A 26,563-nucleotide genomic window follows, 5' to 3' on the forward strand; every position below is an offset into this window, starting at 1 on the left:
TTTATTATGTATAATTCTGGTTTTGAGAGACCAGGAATATATCCCAAAGAACACAAAGTTCTGACACATGGACAAGAGATGGAATTTGCATTGTCAGAGACTGTAGTTCAAGATAATCCCTCTTCCAGTTGCACACACTCTTCAACAGGTCTAATTTCTATGGAATTCCACAAAAGGAATGCTAGTTATGCCTTAAACGCAATCCAAATATAAAAGGTATAACCAAATTTCTCCTAGAAAGTAACTCGTAACCAGAACACAATTCAAAGAGCAGCATTCATCAGAAACAGGACCCAATATTACCATTTCATTATACCTCATTTGCATCTTCTAAATGCAAATTAAAACCAGCGGAAATGCCAAAGATCTTTTCATGAATACAGCTGGATCATAGCTTCAGCAATGGACAGCTTCCAAGAAAATGCTGTGGTGTGACCAGATACTACAGCAATCAGAGCACTGGAAGATGTTAACAGGGGGAGCGGAGGGGGAAGTACATAAACAATAAAAGATGACGCTTTAATACTACCAGAAAACCACATTCCTGTTTAATTGAACAAAAAACCCAACATGGACATCATAAAGATAAAAGATCTCTAATTCCATAACCCATGTATTTCTTGTTTTCCAAGCGTGGTCTTGCAACAACAGACTAGGAAAGAAGGCAAGTTCAAAACCCTAGCATACCTAATGCCTTGATTTAGAAGTAATTTTAAATGAAGACGTAAGATAGAGAGATTTTCATGTGTGCAACACGGAAGCCTACGAACAGCACACACCCTAGTCACCTTTACTGTGTTCGGGTCAGGCTCATTTGTAGAACAGAACTTAACAAAACTGTCCAGTGTTACCTCAGAGATCCACCAACTGCAATCAAGACTAGATTATCATAAAGATGGGGAATAATAGTAATAACAAAAATCCTTCATCACCACACTGCAAAATTCAAGCAAAAATATGCCAGACAAAGAAAACCTCTTCAATCTTCAAAGAATTTAATTTCCTCTTCTGAAACCTATTAGAATTCACAGTCCAAATGAGTTACAGATACAGAAGATTAATCTAGCTGGTACTTTGATGCAAAGGGTTAATAATAATCAACTTTCGAGGCACAACAGGACCAAGATGCAAGTGATTTGTCCAAATGTAATTAACACATCAAGTTCACATGAAGCTTTCAGGCCGTCCCCACCCCAGTAAAATACAAATCAACCATTACTGCTCTGTCCTTTGTTCTGTGACTGGTTTTCCCCATTTTTCTCTCATTGTTATTTGACCTTGCAAAGCATTTGAGATTGACCTTAAAAATCTGTTAAGCTGCCACTATCCTCTCAATAAAAAAACTGGGCAAGATTTAAGAGTCTGTAACACTTCAAAATGTAAAGGGGCAAATTCTGAAATTTCAGTATGGATTGTATTCATCCGTCCTGAAATACTACAGCTCTAACTGTATGTAACACCATTAGTACTGCTTGTTGATTTAGATGTGCCTTAATAAAGATTAAAAAATATCTTTTAGTCTGCATTTGAACCTGGATGGGACTTTCACAAGGACTGAAACATACTACACTGTTTCAATGTATGCAGTATTTTCCTACAAATAATTAATTCAAGGTGAGATGCACACAAAGTTCATTATTTCAGCAACTAACTTTTCTGCCTGTATTGCAGAATACCATCATGTTCAACGTGCAGCCAAGTTCCTATTGGCAACAGCCAATATGAAAGGCTAAAACAGCATAATGCATATCAGGACCAAGAGGGATAATTATATGAAATTTTCACCTACAAAATGTCCTTTTTCTTAACATCATAAGATTCTGTGACTCTGTTTACCAAGAACACACCCCATCTTAAGAAATATGTTTTCTGTTGCTTCTGTTACTTTGATTTGGACAAGTTTACCACAAAAAATATCCATCCCATGTTTTCCAGTAAAGATTAATCTTATAATTTAATCCCTGCTATTCAGAATCCTGCTATAAATAGCTGGTGAGGTAGAATACAAGCCCACCTTTTTCCCTCCAAAGATTTTTCAGAAATAAGTAGAGAACAAAATTATCTTATTAGAATCCTTTCCTTGAACTTCTTAACGACATTCACAATTTCCAAGGATCTCATGCTAACAAAACTCACTCTTTGGCTACTAACTTCTAATGTAATTTTTATGTTATCAGATCTCTCTCTTCACTAAAATCTACAGTAAATTGAAAAAAAGCTGCAAACCGTAACAGACTGTACCTCAAATTTGAAGTTGAATGTCTGGGTTTTTTCATTCTACAGCAATGCTATTAAAAACAGACAAATTAGAAATACTATTTCCAAGCCGATATCATTTACACTTTCTACAAACTATCAAAAAATGTTAAAATGTTTCATACCAACCACTAGATGGCTCAAATATCTCTTTCCATTTTACACGCTTATGCAATTTAAGCAGATTGTCAAGTTTATATTGTGTATTCTGCTACTTAAATGCACTATTTAATGCTGAGCAACATTTCAAATAAATTTTACGAATTGTAGAAGCCACAGTATTTTATTGATAGGTAAATCAGTAGGCAAAATATACCTGTATGTACCTTTTTATGTAACTGAGATGAATGTTGAAGACTTTTTGGTCTTGTTTGTTTTAAGCAATCAAGAAAAAAATTAAATTAACCAATGAGGAAAGCTCCACCCATCTCGCAGACCTTCTGTATTAACCCAAATAACTGGTTTACAGTCTCTTTGAAGCAGCAGGTGGAAACAGATCCCCAGCAGTTCATGTGCTCTGTTCTCTAGCCATTTCTCCATCTTCAAGCAAGCAGCCAGAGGTTCCAGCAGAAAGACGTAGACTAGACCATCACAGTTACACTTTTATCGATAAACACAGGGTCAGAAAAATGCACCTGTCCTGTGTAACAAGTGGTCATACTCACATTCAGACTTACAAATGGCCATCTTGGACTGACTCTAGGAATGTATAGCTACCACATCTGGGTCCAGATATTTTTTACCAGTAACGTGCTTATCTGCCACGAGCAGTTAAAACCCTGTTACCAACTCCGAATTTGTGTTTTATAAACACATGAATATACAAAGAAGTTATGCTTGCAAATGAAAATCTGTTCGGGAGGCACTTCTAGAAAGTCAAGAGTAGAAAAAGACACTAAAGAGTCAAAGTGGCCTCGGGGCAGCATCCGGTCGGGATCTTGCAACTTAAAAATTAAAAAGAACAGTTTTTGCCATAGTTTCGTAGCATTGCTGATTCAGAAACATTCCCTAACACTGCCTCTCATTTTCGCTGATACAATCATTTGTAGAGTACTACAGCCAACTGGATGCCAGAACTGATCTGAGTTATTAATATCCAGATAAAAAAGGATTATTTTTAACTGGATCAGTTTCCCAGCCAAGTTCAGTGTGCCCCCCCATCAGCCCCCCAACAACTGCATTAGCACAAGTGAAAGAGGGGAATATAAGCAAAATAAGTAAAAGCTCTTTAAGTCTACACTGCTACCAACAAAATGTATATCAAACCTACAATGACTTTTCAGAGTGAAATCCTAAAGATTTAAACAGGCAACCTAGATTAAAAAAAGAAACAAAACCAAAATACAATATTTTATTGCCTCCTAAGCCACATATAAATGTTTGACTTGAGAGAAATCAACTTCTGTGGGTCAGTACAAGATAGATAAAAACAAGAAAGAACATCATAGCCTGCCTGTCAGCCTTCTCCATGCAGGTCTTAAACCAGTGAGACACATAGGCAAATACACCATTTCTTTTGTATGGCTCTGAGGGGCAGGGCTAGACGTGGGTAAAATAATCCCTTTATTTTAGTAAAAAGTTTATCATATTTAGACAGAAATCAGAGTGTATCCCACCATACTATGAAAGAAAAAAAACAAAACTAAGTCCCCATGCAGTTGGATGATAGAAGTCTGAAGGAAAACTGGAAAAAAGATGAGGTTCAGCACCCGTATGAGACCAGTTACCATTTTTCATTTGCTTATTACTTCCAGGAATCAGAAAGTCTTTGATGACATATTAAAATTGCTTCCAGCAGGACTCTCAACGCCCCTTCCACAGCTGCCCAAGTTCCAGCAGAACCTGCAGTCCAGCTCACGTCACACCAGGCTACAGAAGACACATATGGGCAGGGGGCCACTGCTCTTCAGAAAACCTAACTAGGAAAACAAGGTTTTACAGTTTATGTTACATCCTGCGGTCACAGGGTCTCTCAGCCACCTGTTCAAAGCAAAAGAACAGTTTTTGTGTTCAAATGTGTGAATATGTTTATTTCTTTACTGAAAAAATGAAAGATGAAGTTTTGACACTATGGTGGTGCCTAATATTTCCTCCTGACACTACTCACTATATAACAACAGCTCCCTGGAGAGTATGTACTGCATAAAAAATTTCATGCCGTCTCTTGTGCATAAAGAGGTTTATGCCTTTGGGAGCTGACAAGCTCTACCAGTTCCAGTCACAAAGATTATAAGTGTTCAGGAGAAAGGGGTGAGGGTTCAAATGAAGTTTTTTTAGATTTGTAAAAATATGAAAAAGAGAGCTACTTATCTACATGTTCTACACATTCCCAAAACCTGCAAAAATACCAAGATCCCTGTAAGGGTGTATTACAAATTAGTATCATTAGTTTTGGCTTCTTCAAGGTCTTCAAGAAATTTTTTTGTACCTGAAAAATCATTAGGTTTATACAGGATCTTTAATATACAGCTATATATAACATGCCTGAATAACCCTTCTTCTTGAGCAATAATCACAATACATTGTCAAAAAATTGTTACTGGGTGTGTGCCTGCATCCCAGCAGCCACGTGAAAGCAATTAATATATAAACATCATTATTCCTGTGAATTCCTTCTATCAAATAGATTAATTATATGTGACAACTTGGTAAGTAACTACAAAGTAATTTCTTGTCTTTACGAAGTTAATTTTTCAGAGACTAAGTATTGCCAAAATACACCTACTCTTTGTAGAAGAAAACTGGCTAACATATCTTTCTTAATTCATAAAAAATACTTTCCGTTTTTTTCCTTTCACAGAACAGTTCTTAAGAAGGTAAAGCAGAAAAAACCAAAACAAAACAAAGTAAAAACCAAATAAACAAAATTCCCACACCTTCCACAAAGTAAAAAAATAAAAAAGGTTCCCCCCCCCCCCCCCCCCCCCTTCTAAGTGGTACCTATCTTTGAATCATTACACCCTCCTCCCCATCCTGCTCCCTTCTCATCTCCTCTTTAGGAAAGACAGTGCATTTGTCCACAGCCTTTGCAACTCGACCGCCAGAGCTGCATTTTCCTATAGCTCCCCTGTGAATGAACACAACTCTTTCAACTTCTCTGAAACACTGCTGTCCCCACCGCTTTCACTTAGAGACTAAGACACATATGGCAAAACCTGGTTAAACAAGCTGAAGATGGAGCCTAGCTCCCCCACTGTCCATCAAGCAGCTTTCCAGCACTATCTGTAAAAAACCTTCTTGTCACACAGGGAAGGACAGGGTACATGAAGACAAGACTACTAGTGAATTACCAAAAACCCCATACAGTAACTAATTTAGGATACATTAATCATTTCAATACCCCTTGAGTAATACACTGTGCCACAATTGCTTTATAGGGCGCAATTTAATATAAAAGACAAAATGATAAAGCAACATTAAATAACTCAAAACCTCTTCATTAACGATGGAATATATGCAGTTTTGTAAACTGGGTCTTCCATTATCCGTAAGTAAATTTAGGTCCTTTGCAAAATGGAATACTGATCAACTAGTGTACCTCCTCAAATTTCTCATAAGAACAAACAGCCAAGCAAATGTCTAGTGATTGTTGCTATGGGTATCTGACGTATGTGCCTTCCACTGAAGCTTATAAAATTTCACTTGATGTAAACATCTTCATTTTCCACTTGTTACAAATATTTTCAATAATTTAAGTGTTTTAACAGAAAACTATTTTTCTGAAACAAATCAAGTGAGCAAAGCTGTTGTGCAACACATGAAGATTAAATTCACCTTGAAAGACATTTCTTAGAGACAATTCATCTAACCAAATTTAATACTTTCCCTACAGATTCCCTGAATGCTGTTAACAATCACAAAGTTTCTAATTTATTCTGTATGATACATGATTTAAAGAAACACTCCTGATCCCAAATGCAAAGCCGTTTTTGAGACTAGATGCTTCATAACTAAACCAATATACCCAAGGTTTGCACAAAACATAGACATTATCTCTCTGGAGATCATCTAGTTCAACCCTCTGCTCAAGGAAGCGTCAACTACAGCAGGTTTTGCGGGAGATGTCCAGTTGGGTTTTGAATGCCTCCAAGGATAGAGGCTCCACAAACTCTCAGGGCAACCTCCTCCATTGTTCAATCACCTTCACAACTACAAAAAAAAAAATTCCTGTGTTTAAAAGGAATTTCATGTTTTCAATTTGTGCCCACTGCCTTTCCTTCTTTCACTAGCCACCACTGAGAAGAGCCTAGCTCTGTCTTCGTTACTTCCTGCATCAGGTATCTGTACACCCTGGTAAGATGCCCCTGAGCACTCTCTTCTCCAGGCTGAACAACCTCAGCTCTCTTAGCCTCCTCTCCTTGTATGAAAGATGTTCCAAGCCCTTGTTCCAAGCTCCCTCAGCACTCATTGATGTATCCCATCAGGACCCAGGGACTTGTAGATACCCAGTCTGTTTAAATGTTCCCAAACTTGATCCTCCTCTATTCACAGCAAGTCTTCCTGGGTCCAGAGTTTTCCACCAGCTTCACGGGTCTTAGAATCCTGAAGGCAAGTCCTACCATTGAAGACCAAGGCAAAGAAGTCATTAAGTACCTTGGTGTTTTCCACGCCCTTTGTTACCTGCCCCATCCAGCAGCAGACGTGAATATTCTTTCATCTGCCTTCTGCTGCTGATATACTTGTAGAAGCCGTTCTTGTTGCCCTTCACATCCCTTGCCAAATTCAACTTCATGTGGGCTTTGGCTTTCCTTATGCGATCCCTAAATGCTTGGACAATGTCTCTATATTTCTCCTGAGTCATCTATCCTTCCTTCTACCTCTTGTATGGCTTCCTTTTTATGCCTGAGTTTTGTCAGGAACATCTTGTTCATCCATGCAGGATTCACTTCCTTTTTATCTAACTTTTGGCAAGTCAGGATGGACTGTTCTTGAGCTTGGAGAAAGTTATTCTTGAAAATTAACAAACTCTCATGGACCCCTCTTCCTCCAGGGCCATGTCCAAGGGATTCTTCCAAGCTGATCACTGAGCAGAGCAAGGTCTCCTAAGTCCACGGGTTTGGTTCTACTATTTGCCTTGTTCCCTTTTCTCAGGATCCTGGACTCCATCATTTCACAGTCCCTGCAGCCAACGTTGCCCTCAGCCTTCACACTTGGAACCAGTTCTTCCATGTTTGGAAGTGTGAGATGAGCAGACCGTCTCCCTTTGTTGTCTTCTCCATCAGTTGTGTCAGGAACTTGTTATCAACATACTTCAGAAACCTCCTGGATTGCTTGTACCCTATCACGTTGCCCTGCCAGCAGGTAACAGTATGGCTAAGCCCACTATTAGGACCAGTGTCTGCAAATGCAATGCTTCTTCCAGTTTTTGGAAGAAGGCCTCATCTACTATGTCTTGACCAGGTGGTCTGTAGCAGACAACCAAGCACATCACCCACATTGGTCATCCACTAATCCTGACCCATAATCTCTCAACTGACTTCTCAACTGTCCAAAAGCAGGGCTCCATGCATTCTAACTGCTCTTTCGTAAAGGGCTTCTCCGTCTCTTCATCCTCCCAGCCTGTCCTTCCTGAACAGTCTGTACCCATCCATCGCAGCACTCCAGCTGCCTCAGCTATAGCACTGCACTTCTGTGATCCCAGTGAGATCATAACGCTGCTATTGTATATGAACCTCTAGCTCCTCCCCTTATTTTTTCCCCATGCTGCATCCATTTGTGTACAAGAACTTCAGAGACACCCATTTCTGCTGATTTCCCAGAAAAGGTAAGAGAGATTCCCCCATAATGCTGTCCTGTAGGCACTTCCTTATTTTATTTTGTCCATACCCTTGAGGTGGGGCCCCAATATTGACCAGCACAAGCAAATTAAACACAGAGCAGTTCTTCTCAACCTCTGTTTTTCTTTGATGACTCCTGCTCTTATTTCATACCTATTAAAGGATTTGGCTTGCTCTCTTTTTCCAGCTAGATATGCTAACCTAACAAAAATTATTACATGTCTTCACAAAGGTTTTCAATCAAATTACAGAAATTAATGTCTGTTCATGTATACACACAAACATTACTGAAACATCTTTTTTGGAAGATGACATTTGGACGGTTTATTGAAATGTTTTATTCCCTTTTATACGGCAAGTGATCATCACTATTTATACCCATCATCTTCAAAACATTTTATGAAAAAGAACTACTAGTATGGAATTTTACGTTCTTGATTCACCATTTTCCCAACCCTTTCCAGCAAAGATAGGAATCCCACTGAGTTTACAAGTAGCCCCATTATTTCCCTGTCAGTTTCTCACTGTTGGAGAATCACTGCTGTGTTGGAAAAAAGACTTAATATCATTAATTACGCAGCTGCTCGCTCTACCTGAGGCACTCTACATAAAATGGGAGTGGACAAGCTGAATACACTAAGGCATGAATGACTACAAAGTGATTCAAATACACACAAGCAAACCAGTAAAAAACAATGGAAAACAATCACAAAAATTAAGGGGCAAAACTGTTTACGGCTGTTCCCTTGAATCTTAAGCCACATGGTGCTGGGCAGTAACTAGAACCAAGCTGAATTTGGAACTCTGCCTAATGGAAAAATTTTAAGTTGAATTTTTAACCAAGTTCCTTAAGAATGTTGTATGTTGTTCTTTACAGCTGAATAACTCTTGAACCTGTTAGCTGCCTTCAAATGAATTTTACAGAAAGCAAGACATCTCAAAGATTAAAATCTTGAGGAATGTCACTGAAAACACCTGCTGGATAAAGAGTCCCCGAATCAAGGCCTGCTTTCAGAAAGACAAGAGTTTAATTACTCTCTCTCTTTGGGAATAGACACTTAGCCCATTAGCAGAGATTTAAAACAAGCATGTGCTTTTCCTGCTCAGAGATGTCATAGGAAACAACATGTCATTCAGGATGCTTCACTAGGAAAACCAGAGGAATTCCAGTTCACGCGTGCTTACAAAGAGAAGTGGGAGAAGGTAGAACAGGAGGTGTGAAAGGACAAGACACCAGCCCATCGCTACCCAGGCTTCATTAGCTCTAGCATAAAACCAGTTTGTTCTGTAAACTGCAAACTGAACACAATCCCACATCTGGAACAAAATTCTGAGTATCAGCTTTAGAAAAGAAGCATCTCACTGGTCACTTCAATTTTGACTTTATTTTTACATTGGTCAGAAACATCTGAAAATGGAAAATGCTACTGGAAAATAGCATATTGACCAGCACAATGGTATAGTTTTATGTACTGTCATGAATATATCAAATACTAAAATAAAAATGTGTTAATTTTTTAAAGGTTTAATTGTTTTAAGTATCAAAATGCAAGATCATTGATTAATGGTTGCTAGTCAGATATCAATCAATTATTACTGAAAATGATTTTTCAATTAAGACTGTAGTTGGTTTAGTAGTAATCACTAATTGGTGTTCTAATTGGTGATTTGCTGTTTTATTTGTTAGAATGTACAAATACTTAAAATAGGCTACAACAGACAAGGCAGCAGGCCCACATGACAGGCAGCTGGGGGAGCAGACAAGATGGCCAGCAGCCAAAAGCAAAGCAAAGCAGCTGGGCAGCCCACCAACCATTCCCACAGCGTATTTCAATTCCATCAAATCAGAATTTCTTAACAGAAAACTGTACATCAGTAAATTTTCAGCCCACTCCGTGAATATATATACTAGTGAGTTTAAGAGCCTTCAATTTCTAAAGGCAAAACAAAGAAAGAAAATAAAAAACAAGAACAAGCCAAATGACAGGACACTTCTTTCACTCTCCACCATCTCTTCTCTGCTAATTCTATACTGCTCTACTTAGCTTTCATCACCTGCTCCAGAGCTCAGCTCTTTCCCTCACTAATCCCTCTTCTTCTTACCATTATATCACTGCTTCTGTACCTGATGTTACTTAATTACTTCCATCAAAGGTTTAACTTCTGAAAAATTAACTCTGAAAAACTGCAGATGGAAACTTCACAACTGTCCTGAATCAGGAACCTGAACGTTTTTAAATCCCCTAGTCTCTCCTCAGTTCTGCCTATAACTTTATCTTACAAGGAAAGGTTATAAGAAATCTCTCAAAGTTGGTAGTTTTAAAATCTTCTCCTCTGGGGCAGTTTATTCCTAAATTCCATTGCTTATGCAGTTAGCCGATAGCCTGGAGGAGAGAAGACAGCACAGAAGAGGGCCAATTAACCAATGCCATAGCATGGGGATTTTCTCCTCCTCTGTTAATTTGACATCCTTTTGCAAGACTCTAGGGAGCTCTTATTTAAAGCTAACTTGCTAAGTTGAGTTCCACAAATTAATTTTACATTATAATTGCTGCTCCTCAGTGTGAGTAGATACCCCCTTACTCTTGTAATAAAAGCCAGCAGAATTACTTTCTAACCCATATACATGGTATGTGTTAATTCACCCTCCTTCCTGTCTGTCTCCCCTGCAAACAGTTCTTGGATATACTTTTATCACCTATGTGAAATTTCATTCTGCTGTTCTACATTTGAGAGGAGGATTCCAGCAAAATTTCAAGTTGAACTATACTTATCTTTTATATAAGACCATGCTTTCCAGTATAGGCTTCTATACTGTTCTTTATTAAACTAAATATTGTTTGGGCTTCAAACTTTTTCTTCATCCTCCCTACTTTTTCCTGATACTCAGGTCAGTTTCCTGAACACCATCAGCTATGTATACGTAAGATGATGGAAACAAATAGTTTCAAATACTTCAATTTAAAAATCTCAACATACCATATGAAATTCCACCTGCTATCTTAATTCGCCATAATCTTTTTTTGTACTTCTAAATTTCTACCATTCAACATACTAAATTTATCTTGTATTTTAGAATACCAGTATTCACTTTCAGTTCATTAAAATAATTAAAAATATTTAATACCAGCCCCACATTTACAACTCTTCCATATGACACTAATGTACATAAATTCAGATTTATTTTCCTAGATCAAAGATGTATTCCCCCCACAGACACAATTAACAACAATTTCCTAACACTTCAGAGAACATTAAGGACTGCTTAAACTTATACCCTGTATGCTACTTCCCATCTTTTCTGAATATGCAATTCCCCTCCAGTGTAATCTGAATCTCTCTACTTTCTTATTTAACATTTTCAAAAAACCTTACAGCTTTCTTCAACATAGTCTTGAGGTCCAGTTATCTATTACAGTGAAATTTCCATAAACAGGATCATTCTTCAATGATCAAAAATGAAGTAAATTACACCCACAGAAAGACAAAGATAGTTCTAAGGCATGAAGACAACGATGTAGGCAGCTTCATAAACCTGTCCTCATGGGCTTGTGGTCACCTAGCAGATCTCAAAATGGGCCAGCATAAATATCCTACCTTGAAATTATCAATACCTTCTACAGTACTTTGCTTAACTGAAGAAAAAACCTGTCTCAAATATATGGGAGAACGAATACTAACGTGGGAAGACCATGTGAGTTAATTAAGGGTACTTAAGTACTGGTCTGCTAGGAAGAACTCCCAACATAAAAAAAAATTTACTCCTTGGGAGACAGACCATAGCCATTGAAGGCCTGCTCTGATGGATCAGGAATATGACAGGCATGGAGCCTTTAAAAGGTCTCCTCACGATCAATGTCAGGGAAGAGGAAAGGACATGAACTCATTTTCTGGAAAGTTTAATCTGTGCTTGATGCTTTGCGGAAGCACAAATACAGGCTGGGCGACGAATAGATTGAGAGCAGCCCCGAGGAGAAAGACTTGGGGGTGTTGGTTGATGAGAAGCTCAACGTGACGCAGCAACGTGCGCTTGCAGCCCAGAAAGCCAACCATATCCTGGGCTGCATCATAAGAAGCATGACCAGCAGGTCAAGGGAGGTGATCCTCCCCCTCTACTCCACTCTGGTGAGACCCCACCTGGAGTGCTGCATTCAACTATGGGGACCCCAACATAAGAAGGACATGGACCTGTTGGAGCGAGTCCAGAGGAGGGCCACGAAGATGATCAGAGGGCTGGAGCACCTCTCCTATGAGGACAGGCTGAGAGAGTTGGGGTTGTTCAGCCTGGAGAAGAGAAGGCTCTGGGGAGACCTTAGAGCAGCCTTCCAGTACCTAAAGGGAGCTGGAGAGGGACTTTTTGGAAGGGCATGTAGTGATAGGACAAGGGGTAATGGCTTTAAACTGAAAGAGGGTAGACGCAGATTAGATGTAAGGAAGAAATTCTTCACTGTGAGGGTGCTGAGGCACTGGAACAGGTTGCCCAGAAGGGTTGTGGATGTCCCATCCCTGGCAGTGTTCAAGGCCAGGTTGGATGGGGCTTTGAGCAACCTGGTCTAGTGGAAGGTGTCCTTGCCCATGGCCAGGGGGTTGGAATTAGATGAAGGTCCCTTCCAACCCAAACTATTCCATGATTCTGTGATAAGAAGTTTTGTAGAACACTTCCCTCTTTTTAACGTGCTTTCAAAATTACATTTGATCCTTTTCATAAATACAAACACATTCACTTTAGGATGTGCTTTAGGAAGTCCACGCTATATTTGTTTAACATTCTGTATCAACTGGTAGATATATTCTACTTCACAATTTCACAGAATGATAGCTATGCCTCTCAATCATTTTTAACCCTGTTTAGTGCCTTCACTGTGTTACTGGCCTCTAATAAATACTTTTCAGGCCTAAAATTCAGATCCTCTTCAGTAAAACAAAGAGAATCCTCAGGCTAACAACGCACCCCAAACCCTCTTGAGAACTCTGCTGTCTGTGGAACATGCAGGGGGTGAAAGAAAGAAAATAGAAAATCCTACTTTATTTACTTGTATTTAAATGAGTGGGAGTTTCTATACCAGGAACTTTGAGTTAACTTGGCTTCATGAGATCCTTGTCTTAAATTTTCTTACACATGGCCACTCAGCCTTCATTCTCCATTTCTAAAAGCAAAGTCTAGCAAAGTAACTCAGGAGAAGAGGTACACTTCTGGATTTATATCAGTTTTATAACCCAGACCAATGAACCGCTGTTTATGTCACACTTGACTGACACAGCACGGAGACGGAAAACCTTGTTCCACTTATGACAAAGTAATCCTTTGTCGACATGGCTGATCACATTCTTCCCAATAATTACAAAACTGTTGACCACTTTCTTTTCACAGCCAAAACAGATGAGTCACCATGGAATGGAGCAGTGCTTCAAGACAGTGCTCCAGTACCTCAGCAATTCACTGTGTTCCAGCCAAGTAACAAATCAAAGTCCTACCCCTAGTACTTGCTCCCTGAATATGCATCACCAAAATATCTTGAGACGCACACAACATCTCCCAGTTTCCGTGTACGGGCTGTAAGACTAAAAAGATATAACTAAAACTAGAATCCCAGGAAAAGAATAAAAATCAAGGGTTAGCTTGATTGAGGGGTCAGCTAATAGGGAACACAGAAAGATGCCACATGAATTTGGAGTTACATGTCTATGTAAAATACCAGAATTAGCAAAACCATTGAACAGCAGCATTTTAAAAAATTCAAAATACCAACTGTATTCCTTTAGAGCCATTTTTATTTTGTATTATTTTTCCAAGGCATCACTTAATATTCATACTCATTTCAAGACTAGTTGCCTTCCAGTGGCATCACTCATCTGGGTTTGTCTTGAACTCAGAAGTGACATTCATCATCTGTTTGCATCGGTTTTCTCTTTACTCAAAACCCAGGTCAGTAAAATTCACCAGCAAGGAGTACCTACATGTTCTCTTTCTCTAAAAGCCAGTGTTACAGCCATCATGATTGAGGACAGACTCCCAAGGAATTCTTTTGACATCAATGCACATGGAAGAAAGTTTAGGAAAGAAAAAGGCTGACATTCCTCTGAGAGACATATTGTCTGAGTGAAGTGGAAGTGCCTTCAAGATGAGCTTTTCTTCAGAACTTATTTACAAGTTTCAGGCAGATAGAGGGCTCTGTTTGCCTAGATTTTGAGATCAGAAACAAAATTGAGACAGGGTTATAATGCTCCATTATGAACTAGATGGATGATTTCATTTATGTTATTATATTTTTATGGATTTCAGAGAGAGAGAGAACAGGATAAAGTGTACTGAAATTCTTGTGTAGCTCCACAGAGTAATTCTGCTCTAAACAACATCCAATGATCACATTTCATCAGAAAATCATCCTTCCTCTCCAAAAGGTAAAGACTATGTAACTACATGGAAACATAACTCCAAGTAGGTGATCCTGGAGGGAGGGGGCAGGCTATCCTACAATTCAGCAGTAACATTTAACTTTTAAAATGTTGCTGTTGAAGTTACTGCTAGGGGTAACTTCATTCACTTTTCTATCATTATTTTAAGCCTTCCGCTAACAAGAATACCCTCTGAACCTCCAGTGATTTGTGGTTCAGAGGTTTCTAAAGCCAGACAAAATGTCTTCATATTTAATTGCTCTTAATGGATTTTTCTTCCCTGAATTAGTCCAGCTGCTTTTTGAAACCATTAAAACATTGCGAGTCTGTAGCATTCTGCAAAACTGATGTAACTTTCTACACAACCAGTGATACGAAAACCTCTGGAAGATGCAGTAAGCACGAACTTCTTGCTGCAGCTGACAACACAACAGAAAATATCATCACCAGCACTAGTCTCATTTAAAGAGATTTCCTCTTCTCTGTCACCACTATGGGTTTTCATCCCTTAGCTATAATGAAAATAGTCATTTGGAATGATAATCAGTTTATCTTCCTCGTTCCTTTCCAAAAACAAAGTTCAAGCTAACTGCACATATGACTGAATCCCTCTCTTCTTTTTTTCTCTCTGCCTCTGCCCCCCCCCCTCCGATCCTGTTTGATTCATCTCCCCTTCTACAGTGTTTACCAGGATTGGAATCAGATTCTTCAGCTTGCTTGTTTTCAGAGAAAGTTCACAAAGTTCTGATTATATCATTAAGATAGCTGGGAATGGATCTGTGTCTGATGCCAACAATCAGAGTCCAACAGGTAAACACATGAAATGGATCCCAATCCTCTTCTGGAGGAAAGAAAAACAATACCTGAAATACTTTTAAACACGTTACACAGCATCAGTATAGTTACGATGTCTGGTAATACAGTTTTATTGCTGTTTTTTCTGATGACCCTGAGAATTCAGAAAGAAGAGGCTAGAACAATGCCTGCAATAAGAAAAACACTAAGTGAAAACCTTATCCAGAAAGACAGACTGAATGAGGAAACCAGGAAAGATATCTACATTTATTTTGGCTGGTAACACCAGATAAGATTTAATTGAGGAACTTTTTGGCCTTGCAGAACAAAGACTAGGCCAGCAAAGAAGAACACAGGGTGAAAGATCCCTAACTGACTGTTACTTCTCTCATATCAGAGATGTTTCATCTCTCATCAGTCCCATTCCTCTGGCAAATGAGATGACAAAAATGACACAGCATGAGGGATAGAAGTTCTGAGTTATTCCTTAGAAATTGGGAGGGATAACTTCTACAAAACAAAATGATACTGCACAGTGACTTAGAAATTAGTGCCAAATAATTTGAACATAGCAGCCCAGAGAAGTCACTGCGGGTGACAAGCTAGTATTTCCCCAGATTGTTCTGAATGCTGGTAAATCCCTATCTACTTACTACAAACTTTCAAGCTGCATGGGAACAGATGATTAGCTACAGGTTTTCTAGGTAGCTGCAGAGCTTCTCAGCATACATTTAGGAATAGTTTTGCTTGAAATGATCTAAATTCAAAGGTTTTGTTTGTTTGCTGTTTGTATGCTTTAGCATTTGAATCTCCAGTATTTTTTCAGCATCTGGCCTCCCTTCAAGGAGAGCACTCTGGTTTCAACCACTGATCTCACTTGATGCACTCCACGAAGGCAAGCAGACACCAGAGATTACTTCTTGCTACACCTTTATGCAAGTAAACACAAGAAGCAAAACTGCTTTCTATTTCTCCTCTAAAGACTCATCCTTGTAAGGGTGCTTCACAGAGCAGAGAAAAATCATGCTCAAACACTGCTCTAAAAACATTTAAATTATTTGCCTTTTCTTCAAAGCATGAGCTTACTAGCCTCACACAAGCTACTCACAGACTCTTTAAGAGACCCCAAGCTGTATGTCTCCCATCCTCTCACCTGCTACCTTCTCCATCTACTTGTATTAGATCCACTCACACTTCAACCACTTCTCCCCCGCCCACCCCCACCATACAGAAAAGACTGAATCTGTATCCCTGGGAAAAGGAGGAAGCAATACAGCAGAATATCTTAATTAGGTATGTGCTTGAAAAAGTATTTACAAAACTAGAACTGAAATGTCAGATCTGGAGAAAGCAAATTCAAAAACTCAGAAAACAATTCTTTGTTTCTAAAACTAAGCAAATATTTCCTCTTTGAAAGAAAGAACCTTAAAATGTAAAAGATTCCTTTCTGAAGAAAAGAAATGCCACTCATTAATGAGACACAGTATCTACTTATAGCTTATGATCAAACAGGAATCTACAAACTACAAATAAGAAAAATAGGGTGCTGTGTTTTGTTTTAACCTTTTCCATGTAATGAGAGAGCAATCGTATGGAGTATGAAGTAACTGTACCATTACTGTGGTTTCTGCAAACAACAGAATACTTTTGAAAAAGCAAGTACCACATGCATTGTCAATATAGTTGTCTATACTTAGAAAAAGAAACATTTGGTCATTCAGTATTATCAACATTCAAATAATATTCTTGCCTACTGAAGACATGTCCTCTGTTCAAGTCAGAACTGTTCTACTCAACTAAATACGCCTCTCTCCAAACAATCTGAATTGATGCATGTCTCCACTGTCACACTTCAGCATGTCTCGTATTTCAGCATTGTACATTCTCATCACAGGGACTGAAGAAACGAAGCATGCCATTATTCTAAGTGCTAGTAGATGAAGGATGACAGGTTTTTATTCTGCACAAAGGGAACTTCAGCAATAGGAGAATTCAACATGCATAAAAAGCTTTTCTGAAGAGACTTTTCCATCAATCCTGACGATACTTACGTTATTTCCACCCAGTGTATTTGGACTTCTAGACAGAGATCACACATACAGGGGGACAAGAAGAACATTCCTGCCGAATTTCCAGGGTGAAGCATCACCATTAGAAAATGTTATGAATAGTTTGGAAACTGATACCATGTCTAGGGTGAGGGGTGAGTGTTTCCTCTGAGATTCTGTCTTGTCTTCTTCTCCTGACCTAAGCAAAGTTTCTCTCCAACGCACATTCTTTCCTCTTTTACCATTAGTATTCTGAGTGTATTACAGATTTGCCAGGGTTTGAGTTCTTATAAATCCATTGATTAAAAGGGATAAGTGGCTTAATGAATGTATATACACTGAAAAAATTCAAACTGCAAACATTGAAATAAGAACTTTTTCCTAATTTAGTGCAAATGCAAAATATTTCTAATCACATAGGAACATACATGCTCCCTAAAAAGACCTAATACTTGTTGTGACCCAAAGAGGTACATGGTTGATATGTGCAGAGGAGAATTCCTTTGGCTTGTATGATGACAATTAACAGAGACATAAAAAAAGGCAATTTATCAAATTTATCTGGAGTTCAAAGGCAACATGTCAAAATTTATTAAATTTGTCAGACCCATTCTTAAGATTTTACACCTAACTCTTGATTCCTTTCAAGGAGAGAGAATATGCCCTCCTGTCATAATTTCATTAGAAAAATCATCAAATGAAGGGTTAATTATTAGAATCTTGTACAAATTGTACTGTACACAAAATTGCTGCATTATTTGTCTGCATTAACAACAGTAAAAACCAGTATCTGCTTCTTTCTCTATCCTAAGAATTCTCTGTGTTTTAGCTGACAGAGGGACAGAATTTTAGACACACACACTCCAGAACGCACAAAACCTAAAACTGTAACTCTTAAGATTTATTACCCTTTAAGAAATATCTGGATAAATGTATCCTCTTTTCTAAACTAGGGATCAGTTGTGCTTTATGCTAATTAACAGCATGAAATACATTTTCTCCTTAATCTTTCTAGGTGGCATTCATTTAACAACAGTTTAGGGAAAAAATGTATACTTCTTTCAACTTGTCTGCTTTACAGATTTACAAGAAATAACATTTTTTTTGGCATCCAATATTAAAAGATCTTTTTCTGAAACCCAAATACAGTTATTCTTTTGCTCTATTTTTTGTGTATTTTATAGATGACCAAGTGTTATTGGTTACACAATCATCATTACCTTTCCAGCATTCCAGAGTCTCTCTTTATTATTAATTTTCTCTGAAATATTTTGAGAGCATACACATAATTCTAATACCCTTAAGAGGCAGAATTCTAGTTAGTCTTCATAAACATTTAAGAACCCCAATTTTTTAACATCACTGAGTAATCACGCTAACTGATCACACCTATGGGATGCTGAAATAACCTCATTTACAGTGTTACCAAAGCTACCAAGCATTCTGACACAAAAGAGAGATTATATGGTGCACAATTCATAAATTTAGCCCTTCAATTCAGCAGTCTTCATACTCCAAATTTCTCTTCGGTCTTGTTCTTTTAACAACTTCTTTAGCTTTACAAATATCTTCTCATGTGCAATTTCTATCCATCTTGACATACTGAAGGGACAGTTCATGATCCAAATGTATTAATAACCTTTATAAAAATATTTGGAGAAACAGATACTGCTAGCTATGGGCTTTGTTACAGTTTTTTTTACTAGTTTTTCTTTAAAATTACCTTTGATGATGATGTATCGGCTTCCTCCCACCCCCTTTTGTGTTGTCAGAATACATTAGGATCCAAGTAAAAAGTTTTCACCAACAGAATTACTCACTTTTACCCACTGTACCCCAAAAAATTAAGTATTATGGAAAATATGTCCTCAGGTATTTTTCAACAGCAGTTCAGTAAAAGACTTTGTGCAATTGCTAGATCCTTTGTTCCCAATTTCCTGTAAAACCCTTTCTTTTGTGACAGAAAATTGTTATCACCAGCTGCAGTAATAGCTACATACATTAAAAATCTTCATTGTTTAATTAATAAGAGAGGATTTTCTGTCATCTTAACTCACTCCTCCCCTTGCCATGGACTCTGCAGCAAGTTCAGGACAGAAAGTTCATTTTTATCAGCTGAAGCCCCATTACTGTAATTTCCTCCACTCTAAACATACTGAATTTTTATTATCTACTTATCTAGCTCCCCAAGTGATCCTCAGTGCCTCACATTCTACCTTCTTCTGCCCTTCTGCCTTCCTCAAAACAGAATACATCCTGGTCCTTGGAGAGTGATACTATGCTCCTCACCTGAACAGTTACCATCTTCCTTGGATTTTTATTTTTTTTTAAATCTCTCTCCCACCATGCCTGGTGAATTTATGACACAGAGGTTGCTGTTGGAGAGAAAGCTAGCAAAAGTCTCATTTCAGACCTCCCACAATCCACTTCTGTATTATTCTATATATACCTTCCTCCCTTCTCCCCATATGCTCTTAGCCTTAAAGTATGTTTTACTTTTCTCATTTTCCTTACATTCAAATTCTCAGCAGGGCTACAATTTTCCTTCCCCCACTCCCTATGATTCTTCCTCTAACCACACTTTCCTCTTCCTCATCTTATTTGTTCAGTCAGTCTTACAGTTTTTATTTTCTTCAGCCTTCTCCTTCCCCTCTTCTCATCATCTTTTTCTGGACATAATTGTTTGCCATCCTATATTACCATGCTCTATCAAACTCAGACTGTATTTCCAGATTGCTTTCCACAACACAGTCTCCTGAAAATACATTTCCCATTAAATCACATAAAAATGCTTTTTATCTCCATTACAATGACCTATTGTCTTCAGTAGTTAAAAATTAGGACGTTCCTTTCAAACTTATCTCTATTTTGTATTTGCTGTTCCATAACATAATGATATCATGCTTCTCTCTCCTTCTTAGTCTACAATAGGTCTTGAAACAGTTATATTTTGTACCTTCTCAGAACATGACCAGAATGTCTTTGTCAAAATCCTTCTAGTGAAAGGACTGCAATCTAAAAACTGTTTTAGTCAAAAGTGAGGGGTGGTATAGAATCCCATGTGCTGCACTGATGAACATTATATTTGCAGACAGAAGAGCACATAGAAGGTATTAATATCTCCCTTCTCAATGTCTTCCAGAGCCACTGAATCTTTATTCAATTTCTGTTTTTATTTTTTCACTTTCTGATTCTCCATTTTCTCTGAAATTTCTCTTTGTTCTATTCCTACCCTATCAATTTGATTTTATTTTACAAATATACTCTGAATTGCAGGCTTTCACCTTACCTACCTTTAGGTCACCTACTGTATCTCCCAATTCCTTCCATAGTGTCCTTAATCTCAGCAAATTTCACCTTCATTTAGAATTTTTTGAAACTTTCTCTCCTGATCAAGTCTTCTAAATGCTTCTCTGATCTCCTCTGATCAAAGGGACTGTTACTGTCTTTTTGCCTTTCCTGTACATGCACTGTGTTGCTATGTGGCAATAATTTATATTAAAGGCTTTTTGTGTCATTTTAAAATTTTGCTATCTGAGTATTCTTATGGGGAAATCTGTCTCCTTATATGGGTTATCCATTTTCTTAAAAAAAAAAAGTTCCAAAAAACTAAGGGCTTGAATAAAAAGCAGCGTTCACAAGTCATCCCACTGCCTTCTCCAACTTTCATTTCAGGAAGGTGTCTGCTCCAGCAATTTCTACTGATCCCATACCACTGTATTGTTTCAGTTAAACTAAGCATTTATATCTAATTAAAAAAATAATGGAAGTTTTGATGAATTCTGTCTAAAAACATTACTTGGTATTTTGAGGTTACTGCAGAAAATAAAACAGTTGTGAGTCAATGAAGTGGAAAATTATTGTCTTGTAACAGATCCTCTAAGGTGCAAAATGTTCTCTTATTTGCTGTTATCAATATGTCTAGTAATTGCTTTTTGTCCAACTATTTAAAAAGGGGGAAATAGACTTACAGTCTGGAGAAAAAGAGACAGCAAAACATACAAAATTAAAGCATTGATTTTTAAAAAAAAAAAGAAAAAATTCCTATTTTATAGCATTAAGAAAACATACCATAAGAGACATTTGGCCTATGAAAACAGAAAAGGTAGAGAGATGAAAAGAAGCTGTATAAAAACATTAAAGCAAGCAACATGTCACATCTGAAAACAAACACTCACGGTCTTTTGTTACTTTAGTTCTTTGGGAAAAAAAGCCTTACTAATTGAAAGTGTTTTAGCCATAAGGTTTAGAATACTCCTAGTAACATTTCTACATAGGTTTAATTATAAAACAGCATTGTAAAAAATTACCTAGTAGTAAATTACACCTTAGGTCTACATAACAAGGAACATTATAAAACCGCTTTCTGTACCAAACCAACAACTCGGCATAGACTAAGATCACATCCTTCTTTCATGACTAGCACACACACACACAGAGCTGCATTTTCCTGGGCTTTCTAAAAGAGAATTTTAGGGGGTTTGGTTTTTTAATACCTCTGCATGGTTTTGGATTCTCCTCAGTTTTATAAAGACCATCTGAGAAAAGCAAGAAAAAATTCTGTTATTTGCAAACAAATAGCCATAATTATATTTCTAAGAATTGTTTATTTTAAGAGACAAATGTGAAGATGGTCTGAGGTAAATGTTTGAACTCGGACAGTAGTTCTAATGTCCAGTAAACACAGGCAGGGAGTACCAAACAGCTGCTTTCCAGAACTAGACCAACACCTCACCTTGCTGCAAAAGAACTATGGGATTTATTTCCCCTCCTTCAATTTCCTTTTTTTTTTAAACTAGACCAATTCAACCTTCTACAGTATAGCCTTGCAACTGTAAATTTGTAAGTTTGTACCATACTTGTACCCAGATAGTCTTAAAATCCACTGGAACACAGAAGTAGGTCTTTGAAAATCCTCCTTGGGGTTTACTAAACCTCTTTTATGTTTTCACCCTGACCACATAAATGAAATCTTTATTAAAAAGAAAGTTGATTAGGACCATTTTCATAACAATGATGAAAGAGTGCCTGACAGATTTACTGTTTTTCTAGGCAACTCTGCAGCCAAAGTCAACAGCTAACAAGAAGTCTATCTCCAAATCCATGTCGGAGGATATAACTCAGTAATTAAGTGTTCCTCAAACATTTCAAGGAACATTCAGGTTTTCCGACTGATCGACTCCAAGCACTTCTCTATAAAGAATACTACAGCTGAGTATAACTGAATAAATTCAGGTTTCTTTTCTTTTTAAGGCATCCTTGATCTAAGTTCTAGCATCCTAGTCCACAGCAAATAGTCTTCCATGATACAGAAGTAACTCGTTTTCACAGTAACTTCCATCATTTTAAGGTTCACTTAGGTGCATTTCTAAATACTGTACCCTGGCAATCCTCGAACTTATTCACATACAGGTAGAAATGTTTAAGTATCTGTGTACCCTCTGTTACTCCAATGAAACACAGTCTTTATAAAAATCCTTGAAGACAGACAGGATGCTTCTCTGATGAATTAACACACTCAGGATAAGGTACAACGGCAGTGCTTTCTTCAAAAGCTCCTTGTAACTTGTCCACAATACCCTGGATTTGACTAAAATCCTGTCTAGAAAGCTACGTATTCATTCCCCCACCACAGAGATGCCAATAATAGATGGAACACAGAAACACTGCAGAGAATTAGCATATGGGAGCTTGCTGCTACCTAGTACACCCGTACCAAAAAGTTTTATTCAACATCTGTGTTGCAACAACTACACGCACACTACTTCTGACTGACAATATGTGAACAGTGACCTACCCGAAAAGATAACAAGTATATTTTAATCAAGCTTATCAAACCACATAGGGGCTGCAGTAGCAGTATCATGCAAAGCAGAGGAGATCTAATCAGAGTACGGGACAGGCTCTTCTGTAAAACCCTCCCAGGAACCACTCTAGTGAGCAATGAAAGCTCTTGCAGCACCGCATCTGTGGAAGAAGGTTTCTAGGTCTCTCCTCCCCTGGGAACCACGTCAAATCAACAGATCCAGATGTTTTACACTTACACAGACTCAATTCACTCATATACTGAAATTTCTGTTACGACAGCCCTACGTGAAACCAGACATTATATAAAAGAGTTCAGTATGATCAACTGTATTATAATACAACCACATGAGATGATTAAAATAACTTTTTCCAGGTGCCAGATATCTGCCATCATGTTTGGATAAGATCAGGAATATCTTACTCCTTGCTGAGCTTCTAATCCTGCCTCCTCAGAATATGTCAAAACCGATAACCGTGGCAGACACATACACTTGGTATCTTTATTTTCTCAGTAACATTAAAAATCTACAAACTGCAGTTCTAGTTGTTGTCTCCCTCTCCTGAACTGCCCTTCCTATCCATTCATCCCCCACAGTCCTCCTCACCTCCCCAAACATGTTGACATAGGGGAGTTTTAAAAAGAAATCGGAATGAGGTACATTGCACAGAAGGGAGATTTATTTTAGCATAGGCACATAAAAAGAAACATTGAGGAAAACTACTTGAATGCAAGAACTCTATGAAGTTATCTCAGCTTTTATCCAAGGAATTTACTTTGTGAGATTTCAAGTCAAATACTTTTCTTTAAATGCTGAGTTAAGGTACCATAGTGCCTGTGTAGAACAAAAATTGCAGAAACTCAGTTATTTTGCAGCACATTTTATGTTGATCTCTGGGTACCCAAACACATTACTGCAAAAAGTGATCTGTTTAGGAATATGTGGCTCTTTCAAAACTATCTGTACATGTACTACTTCTTTGAAAGGAAGTAATACCTCATCAGAACAGAGGAAACATTGGTCTGGTAAATGGCAAAACACAGCATCTTCCTAACCTTTCACCTTTACTTCTGTCACTATAACATATATTCAGAATCTCTTTACTAAAATGTTTTTTCTTTCTCTTTTTGTTCCATAGGATCAACGAAATGCTTACTGTATTACCAACAAAACAACCTATCCACAAAATCCTGACAGAAAACCACCTGGTAAAAAATTCAGACCATCAGAAAAAAAAATAATCGTAAAACGCTTTTCTGCATGAAAGGAGAAAAAAAAAGATTAATTGTAGAATGAATATCATATAATGAACAATGCATGAAAACAATGCTCAATTACCAACCCCATGCAACAGTAAAAACCCAAAGTAGCAGAGACTGAAAATACTACGTAAGGAGGCCAAACTATACCCAAAGCAACGTAAAATCTCTCACAATCCTTCTAGAAGTTTTCTATTTATAAAACAAAAACCATACAGGACACTTATTTCAACCACATAAATTTGCACTGCACCACAGTAAGTAATTCAAGATATGCTCCCTAAGTTTGTAAGACTGTTCCTGTCTGGTTTCAAACCTGCCTTATATAATAACCTTCATGTGATTCAGCACTCTCCATCAATTTCTCAGTTCTCTCACACAGCTCTCCTCACAGCTCATAAATACCACCCTTTCTTCACACTCTTCTCCCTCTTCCTTTCTTTACCATCACAAATTCCGACAACTCAATTGATGACATCTAACACTCTAAGAATTTTTAAAAAAAAAAAAAAAAAAAAACCCACAACAGTAAAACAGGGAAATGTGACTGCTTCCCCGCCCCCCCTCCCCAGTCATCTGTATCGCTGGAAAAAAAGTTAATCACAAAGTATAACAAAACAGCATAAGGGTGACCAAAAATACACCACAAACTTACTCTTCCTGGCTAAATGGTTTCTTACAGGTACAAGGCATTAAGGACAACACAAGAAATCTTCTCAGTTTGGGGGAGGGGGAAGACATTTCTCTAGACCCAATCCAGGCAGCTTCCCACTGCCAACTCCAGACTAGCTTCATCACCCACTAGTAAGATGAAATATGATAATATGATTCACCTGTGACTTTTATCAGTTTCAGCAAAAAAGTTTTTAACTGAACAATGGGTTTGGACTCTTTCAGGCTCTTTTTCATGCATTTAAAAATTAAGAAAATCTCCAAAGTTATTATGGAAAAAAACCACTTTGGACTACGCATTTATAAGGAAGCTCGTAATGAGACCAAGTAGCATAGTATCCTTTCCAGGTGAGGCCAACCTGAAGAAAAATTATTGGGGTTTTGTGGTTTGGTTTTTTTCTTTGTAGAAGTCAAATTATTCTTTTGTCAGCTCTGAACAATACTCTCATGCTTGCAACTGGAATTGTTTGAAATAATCTCTGCATGGTAAAACTCTTGAGATATACCCAAGAAACAGGTATGTTAGAGTATCAGCACACTGCATATGAACAGAAATTGCTTTTGATGAGTCAAGCACAGATCACTCATTTTACTGCCATCCGTGCTCTTGAAATGGAACTGCAAAACAATCAGAGTTTGCATTTATTTCAATTGCAGATAATATTTGGAGCCACACTGAAACACTACGCCTATGGAGATACATATAACCATATACACTTCGCATTGAACTCTCTGAAAATGCAGGGGAAATAATTTACTAATCCATCTATCGCTTCTTCTAATAATGAGCCATTAGAACAAAAGCCAGAAAAAAATAATTCAAGTCACAAACTATTCTGAAATGCCTAAAATGGTAAGAGTACAAACAAAAGAAACGATTACAATAGATGTTTAATTAATTGATCAATTTCAACACTCATTTACAGCAATCTTTAACTCTCCAAGAGCATCTAAGAAGTAAGAACAGATGAATGCTTTTATTTTTGTAATTTTTAAACGACAGGGGTTACTTCTGAAACAACTACTTCAACTCCAAAATGGCTTGGTGCAAAAATGGCACTCACACAACTTCTACTGGAGCAAGGACTTTACAAGACAATATGAACAATTTTCCTAGGACCCTCCGATTGGACCTCTCCTTCCGTATGCCTAAAAACACTGATTTCAGTTCACTCCTCTACCCTTTATTTACCCTGCCTTTCTCCCTTTCCACCCCCCCCAAATGAGAGAAGCTGTCACAACATTTTTCCGAACGTGCTTACAGTCCCTATAAAATGCAAAGAACACGGAAAATGTTGTTTCTCTAATGCCGGTATATATATGTTATTGATGTATTTCCAGAATAAGTCCTCCCTATTTGAAATACGCACTTACGCACATTTTTAAGGAAAAGAGCTGCTTAAGACCACACAAGTGTCTACTGTGTTATGCTCTCTCTTACACTTCTGTCTCAATCATGAGCTTCATATTATTTCATTTGACAATATAACAATGCTAATTATTTTTTACAATATCACTATAAGAAAATTTTTTCTTTTATTCCTTTAAAATCC

The 26,563-nt window shown here is 37.7% G+C and overlaps 1 protein-coding gene across 17 annotated transcripts in view; it reads right to left on the reverse strand.

Moving 5' to 3' along the window:
* The window catches only part of KDM6A (lysine demethylase 6A), a 168,517-nt gene that overhangs the window by 88,147 nt on the left and 53,807 nt on the right, over positions 1-26,563 (reverse strand). The window lies entirely within an intron of this gene.

Source organism: Accipiter gentilis, chromosome 32 (assembly GCF_929443795.1).
Source record: "Accipiter gentilis chromosome 32, bAccGen1.1, whole genome shotgun sequence".
NCBI lineage: Eukaryota > Metazoa > Chordata > Aves > Accipitriformes > Accipitridae > Astur > Astur gentilis.